Source organism: Eretmochelys imbricata, chromosome 17 (assembly GCF_965152235.1).
Source record: "Eretmochelys imbricata isolate rEreImb1 chromosome 17, rEreImb1.hap1, whole genome shotgun sequence".
Lineage (NCBI taxonomy): Eukaryota > Metazoa > Chordata > Testudines > Cheloniidae > Eretmochelys > Eretmochelys imbricata.
Window position 1 is genome coordinate 17,307,549 of NC_135588.1, and position 7,835 is coordinate 17,315,383.

General features: G+C 48.4%; 1 non-coding gene across 1 annotated transcript; it reads right to left on the minus strand.

Moving 5' to 3' along the window:
• Positions 1–814: 814 nt before the first annotated feature.
• TRNAK-UUU (transfer RNA lysine (anticodon UUU)) lies at positions 815–887 on the minus strand. Its single transcript has one exon. It is a non-coding gene; the product is annotated as a tRNA-Lys (tRNA).
• Between the last annotated feature and the right edge of the window lie 6,948 nt (positions 888–7,835).

The following is a 7,835-nucleotide window of genomic DNA, read 5'->3' on the forward strand; positions in this document are numbered from 1 at the left end:
ACTGGTCATTTTTAAATCAAGATTAGATCTTTTTCTGAAAGATCAGCTCTAGCTAGTTCAAACCAGAATTAAGTCCATGAAGTTCTATGGCCTATGGTATATAGGATGTCAAACTAGATGACCACTGTGGTCCCTTCTGACCTTACAATCTATGAATCGATTAACCCAGGTCAGTACTGACTGAGAAATGTTACCATCTGATGGCTGATGAGTAGCCTGTATGAAGTGAGTTTAGTGGTCCTGGATTCATAGGCACCGACTCTGTGGGCACTCTGGGGGTGGAGCATCCACGGGGAAAAAATGGTGGGTGCTGAGCCCCCACATCAGCTCCTCCCCACCCTCCTAGTGCCTCCCACCTGCTGGCAGGCCCCACAGGTCAGCACCTCCCTCTCCCTCCCCGCAATCCGCTGTTCAGCTGCCTGCAGGAGGCTGGGAGGGAGGGGGAAGGAGCAAGGACGTGGCACACTCAGGAGAGGGTGTGGAACTGGACGGGAAGAGGCATGGTGTGGGTGGGGCCTTGGGGGAAGGGGTGGAGTGGGGGCTGGGCATGGGGTTGAGCCGGGGTTGAGCATCCCCCAGTACTTTGGAAAGTTGGTGCCTGTGCCTGGATTGAATCATAGAATCATAGAATATCAGGGTTGGAAGGGACCTCAGGAGATCATCTAGTCCAACCCCCTGCTCAAAGCAGGACCAATTCCCAAGTTTTGCCCCAGATCCCTAAATGGCCCCCTCAAGGATTGAACTCAGAACCCTGGGTTTAGCAGGCCAATGCTCAAACCACTGAGCTATCCCTCCCCCCCAAAGTCATTGGTATCACCCAAACAGGGACTTGAACCATGGACCCTCAGATTAAAAGTCTGATGCTCTGCCAACTGAGCTACCCAGGCAGCCATCTGGTTCCTGGCAGCCAGATTGGTTCCTGTTGGAGAGGTAAATCAGGTGCCACAAGTACTCCCTTTCTTTTAACTATCTCACTGTCCTCTCTGTTGTGAAGGTGAGAACTAGCACTGAATGTGTATGGAGAATCAACTAATCTCTCTCCCTCAGGTTACATCTACACTACGAGCTAGGAATGTAATTTCCCTCCTCGTGTACACATCCACTAGCTCTCCTCAAGCTAGCATGTGTATAAATAGTAGTGTAGCTATTTAGTAGAACTGGTAGCAGCCTGTTAAAGTCACTGGCAAAACTCTTGCTGACTTTAATGGGACCAGGATTTGCTTCAATGTTTGTATCGTAAAGTCATATAACCTGGGATCCATCTGGTCCTGCATATTCAAATTCTCATCAATGGTCAGATAACTTTGGGGGGGAGGGGGTTGTTTGTTTACTTATCCATCACTTGAGTAGATTACACTTGTTCAGTGTGTCAGAAATCTTCCTTCTTTCCCTGTTGAATTGATTTGTCTAAACGCAAGAGCCTGCTCCTTGAAGATTGTCTCAACATACCAGCTTATGGTGCAGTGTACTGAAAACTCTGTTCAAATTGTAGGCTAGATGAAATAACAGGGTTTTTCTGGTCCTGTTGGCAGGTTAGGGAACTCTGTAGGGAAATGTATGGTCTGGTCCTAGCAGCAGCCAGTCTGCAGACAGCCAATAGTTAGGTGCCGGGTGAGTTCTGCTTCTGTGTTTTGGAGAGCAGCCTGCTTTGTGTATCTGTCTTTTTGGGTTCTTGTGTAATATCATTCTGAATTCTAAGAAATAACATTATGTTGCAACCTTACAGCATGTGAATTTGTTTTTATCTAACTTCTCTGCATGTGCCATGAATGTAACACACAGTACTTAAGGAGAATACTTGCAAGTCATTTACGTTCTCTGCCTAAGTGCTTCTTCTGTATTCATAGTTCTCAAGGCCTTTGGCAGTAGGTACAAGTATCTGTATATCCAGCATCTTGCATCCCATCATTTGCAAGTTACACAACACTGCAAATGGGAGGATATTCCTTTCCGAGGGAAGAGAAAACGTGTTCTGGTCTGAACAACCTCTGCTGTTTATTTGATTGGGGGGGGTGGGGGGGGGAAGAGAAAAGTTTAAAAAAAAAAAAAAAAAGGAACATTTAAGTCTGGAAATAAACACTGACCAAAATAAAATCACAGGCTCTGAGTTGCTATCATCAAGAGTGAAAAATGAGTGAGGAAGGAACAAAGAATAGCTTAATTTACAGTAAGTAGGGAAAGTATCCACCACCAGGAACTGAATGCTTAACCCCTGCCATACAGAAAAAGCAGGGTAATGCTAGAATTCTGCAGGGTTCCATACATCACTCCAAGGAGCTTCTCCATGGCAATAAAAGCTTGTGCGTGCTATCACCTGCCGAGTCTGTCTTCCTCTATGGACCGTCAGAAGGCAGACCCTGAAGGGACAGCCCTAATAACCAGATTGTCACAAGTGCTCAGCGCCCGGAACAATAGAAACTGAGCCATTAGTATCTCTGGTCCAGAAAAGTGGCCAGGCTACTGTTATGCCTTTTAGGCTAGATTGAGTAGTTTTAGTGTTTTACTCATTGAGTAGCCCCACTGAAATCAAGGTGATTAATTGAGGAGTAAGGTGTTATGCTGCATGAGTAAGGGCACAGGAATCTGGCCATGGGTGGTGGGTATAACAGGCCACTCCCCCTCTTCCCTGAAGCTGGCGGGGGCTCAGCTTGGGCTGGCAGCCTGGAGCTTGGGGCTTGGCCAGCCGGCGGCCTAAAGCTGGGGTCGGGCTGGCCGGTGGACTAGGGTGGGCATGCCAGGGGTTGGGGCAGCTTGGATGGGGTTCCTCTGGCCATGGCAGGGGGGAGCTCGGGGCTCTGGCGGGTGAGGGTGATGGTAGGGGCGGGACCACAGGGCTAGCTTCCCCAAAGTGGGGGTTCACATGCCACCCATGAATCTGGCCCTCTGAGGGTATGGCTACATGAGGATAAAAAACCCACGGCTGGCTTGGGTCAGCTGACTGGGGCTCCCAGGGCTGGAAAATAGTTCTGTGGACATTCAGACTTGTGCTGGAACCTGAGCTTTGGGACCCTTCGCGGGTGGAAGGTCACAGAACGTGGGCTGGAGGCCGAGACCGAACAGTTACACAGCAATTTTTAGCCCTATGAGCCTGAGTCAGCTGACCTGGGCCAGCTGACCTGGGCCAGCTGGGGCAGTGCCATGGGTCTTTCCCCCCAGTGTAGACATACCCTGAGAGGTCGCTAATGTTGCGTGTGATACGTGCACCTTATGCAAGTTCAGCTACACTGAAGCTACACCTCATGCACGTGTCTTGCTGGGAGTGACCAGTTGGGATCGGAGCTCAGAGGACACAACGTTCATAGAATATCAGGCTTGGAAGGGACCTCAGGAGGTCATCTAGTCCAACCCCCTGTTCAAAGCAGGACCAATCCCAACTAAATCGTCCCAGCCAGGGCTTTGTCAAGCCTGACCTTAAAATCTTCTAAGGAAGGAGATTCCACCACCTCCCTAGGTAACCCATTCCAGTGCTGCATCATCCTCCTAGTGAAAAAGTTTTTCCTAATATCCAACCTAAATCTCCCCCACTGCAACTTGAGACCATTACTCCTCGTTCTGTCATCTGGTACCACTGAGAACAGTCTAGATCCATCCTCTTTGGAATCCCCTTTCAGGTAGTTGAAAGCAGCTATCAAATCCCCCCTCATTCTTCTCTTCCGCAGACTAAACGATCCCAGTTCCCTCAGCCTCTCCTCGTAAGTCATGTGCTCCAGCCCCCAAATCATTTTTCAGAGTAGCAGCCGTGTTAGTCTGTATCCACAAAAAGAAAAGGAGTACTTGTGGCACCTTAGAGACTAACAAATTTATTTGAGCATAAGCTTTTGTGAGCTACAGCTCACTTCATCGGATGCATGTGGGCTGTATCTCACGAAAGCTTATGCTCAAATAAATTTGTTAGTCTCTAAGGTGCCACAAGTACTCCTTTTCTTTTTGCTAATCATTTTTGTTGCCCTCTGCTGGACACTTTCCAATTTTTTCACATCTTTCTTGTAGTGTGGGGCCCAAAACTGGACACAATACTCCAGATAAGGCCTCACCAATGTTGAATAGAGGGGAATGATCACGTCCCTCGATCTGCTGGCAATGCCCCTACTTATACAGCCCAAAATGCTGTTAGCCTTTTTGGCAACAAGGGCACACTGTTGACTCATATCCAGCTTCTCATCCACTGTAACCTCTAGGTCCTTTTCTGCAGAACTGCTGCCTAGCCATTCAGTCCCTAGTCTGTAGCGGTGCATGGGATTCTTCCATCCTAAGTGCAGGACTCTGCACTTGTCCTTGTTGAACCTCAGATTTCTTTTGGCCCAATCCTCTAATTTGTCTAGGTCCCTCTGTATCCTATCCCTACACTCCAGCATATCTACCACTCCTCCCAATTTAGTATCATCTGCAAACTTGCTGAGGGTGCAATCCACGCCATCCTCCAGATCATTAATGAAGATATTGAACAAAACTGGCCCCAGGACTGACCTTTGGGGCACTCCACTTGATACCGGCTGCCAACTAGACATGGAGCCATTGATCATTATCTGTTGAGCTCGATGATCTAGCCAGCTTTCTATCCACCTTATAGTCCATTATTCCCAGCTCATACTACTTTAACTTGCTGGCAAGAATACTGTGGGAGCCCGTATCAAAAGCTTTGCTAAAGTCAAGGTGTAACTGGATGCAGACCCACCGGCGGCGCCTCCTGCTGGTTGTCCTTGGGAATTAGCGTTCCAGCCTCTGGAGCGCCCTCTTCAGGCTGGTTTCCCACCTTGCTGCTGGCTCCCATGTCCCTCCCAGGACCCCGGTGCCCCTTTCACTGGGTGCTGCCTCCTGTCAGTACCCCACAGTTCTGGGTCTCCCCCTCCCAGGGGAACCCCCCCACCCACTATCCTTATCTTGCCTCAGTTGTAGGCTCCTGCCAGTCACCAGCTAGCCCCCACGCCCTGGGGCAGACTGCAGTGTGAGCCACTCATCACAGGCAAGGTTGGATTTGGACCTGCTGCCTCTGCCTACCTGTGGCTGCCCCTGCAACCTCTGTACCTAATAGATCTTACCAGGCCTGCAGCCTGGGGCTTTCCTAGGCCAGAGCTCCCCAGGCTCCCTTGGCCTTTCCCCAGCCCTGCTCCAAACTAGGTCGTCTATTCAGGTCTTTGCAGCCAGGTCCCTCCCTCTCAGAGCTAGAGAGAGAGTGCTCTTCTGCTCCTGGCTTCCCTGGCTTTTATAAGGCCCGCTGGGTCTGTTTGGGGTGTGGCCCCCAGCTGCGGCTGCTCTGCTAATCAGCCCAGCTCTTCCCCTGCCCCAGCCCTCTCTAAGGGCTATCTTAAAGCCCTCTGGGCCCGAGTGGGTGTCCACCCCGCTACACCAGGAATAACACATTCACTGCTTTCCCCTCATCCAGAGAGCAAGTTATCTCGTCATAGAAGGCAATTAGATTAGTCAGGCATGACTTGCCCTTGGTGAATCCATGCTGACTGTTCCTGATCACTTTCTTCTCCTCTAAGTGCTTCAGAATTGATTCCTTGAGGACCTGCTCCATGATTTTTCCAGGGACTGAGGTGAGGCTGACTGGCCTGTAGTTCCCCAGATCCTCCTGCTTCCCTTTTTTAAAGATGGGCACTACATTAGCCTTTTTCCAGTCGTCCAGGACCTCCCCATGTCACCATGAGTTTTCAAAGATAACGGCCAATGGCTCTGCAATCACATCCACCAACTCCTTTAGCACTCTCGGATGCAGCACATCCGGCCCCATGGACTTGTGCTCATCCAGCTTTTCTAAATAGTCCCAAACCACTTCTTTCTTCACAGAGGACTGGTCACCTCCTACCCAGGCTGTGCTGCCCGGTGCAGTAGACGTTATCTCTTTTGGGTGGGTATTTCACACTCATCTAGACTGCACCAAGCTGGGCCATCCACAAAGAGTCCAAACCAGGCAGTTTTACCAGCTTCCCATTTTCCCTATGGGATAACTCTAGGTTCATTCACTCCTTAGCCTCCCTCTGAGAATGGTTTCAGAGTAGCAGGCATGTTAGTCTGTATTCGCAAAAAGAAAAGGAGTACTTGTGGCACCTTAGAGACTAACCAATTTATTTGAGCATGAGCTTTCGTACAGCTCACGAAAGCTTATGCTCAAATAAATTTGTTAGTCTCTAAGGTGCCACAAGTACTCCTTTTCTTTTTCCTCTGAGAATGGCAAATGGTAGCTAGTTAATGAAAGGAAGGGAAACTTTTGCTTTTAAGATCCAAGGCTAAGGTTGGCAGGTTATTTCACACAAGCCACAGAACACCTATCAGATGGTAACTTTGACTCCATCGATACTGGTCTGTGCTGGATTTGAACCTGTGCTTTCCCGTTTTTTGCTCACCTGAGCCACTCAACGATCCTACCGTGGGGGTGGTGTTTCTTCAGCAATAGAAGCAGTGCATGACACAGATGAAGTCATTGCCCTTGGCTGCTGCTTTCATATAAATTACAACAGTGGGAGGAACTGAGCAGAAAGCAAATTGTAATGATCTGAAATTGCCAGGAGTGATTGTGAAGCCTGAGTTGTGTGAGTTGCAGCTGCCTCCCCCTGAATGTGAGTCAGTTTCTCATTCCCCTGCTGTGTGAGCGAGCCTCATATGCCACCTTTTGTTATTTCTAGCAAGGTGAAGCCTTTCTGATCATTCTGCAGTAGTCACTGGTGTTGAACAGTCACTTGGATCGCAGACACACATGCAGCAATTAAGCGAATGTGCACAATTCATAAAATACTAACCAGGGTGGAGGAGAAGGAATAGCTGACGACAACTGACCTATGAGTAAGTGATGCCATATCTGTTTTCCGGGCTGCAGAATGCCTGGAGCTTTGCTACAGTTGCAGAAGTTGGGTTTGTTGTACTTCCTGCCCCAAATCTGTATTAGGGAATATCGCATTGGCCTCATGTTTGTCATTTCATTCCATCTCTGTTAGGACAGAAGTTTCGGGAAGTGGGAGGGGGGAATACTGTTTTCTGTAGCAGTGTTTACTCTGAACATAGGGTGGGGGAAACTCCTAGTTTCATAGATTCTGGGGCGACAAGGGACGATTGAGTAGTAGGATTCATTAATTATTTGCATTATTGTAGCACCTAGGTGCCTCAGTCACATGCTAGGATCCCATGGGGCTAGGCATTGTACAAACATTGGATAAAAAGATGCTCCCTGCCCCAAAGAGCTTACAATCTAAGTGTAAGATGTGAGACAACAGATGAATATGGATAGAGACAGCAGCACAAAGAAACAATGAGACCATTGACTGTTCTGCTAACCTAATGGTCTCAGCACATCAGCAGCCTCCCTGTTAAGTTCTGTGTAGGCATCACAGCAAAGGGGAATTTTAAGGTGGGATTTGAAGGAGAACAACTAAGAGGCTTTGTGGATGTTTAATCATGTGGTCTGCCCTCCTACATGATGCAGACCACAGAACTTTACCTAATTTTACCAGTGGTCCTTGACTTCAAGGATTGATTGATATTAGTAGGAAAGGGAGCACTTGGAGAGAGAGTGAATCATATTTAGCACTGTTTGAGTGCTCTAAACATGAATTAATATTCACAGCACCTCTGCGACAGGGAAATCTGTGTGGTGGTAATAATAGTGGTGAAGTTTTGAAACCACTAAGCTGAAGAGGAGGTTAACAAGCACCAATACAAATAATGAAAGTAGCACAAATAATGCCAGGTGCACCCAGCTCAGGGTTGTACTGTGTGCAGTACACACTATGACTCTGTGTACTGCACCTTTAATTTTCCAAGAACTCTGTCTCCCGTGAGGCCCTCCGTTTTGGAGAATTGCAGACAACACTCTCAAATGGGGACTTCATGATGGATTT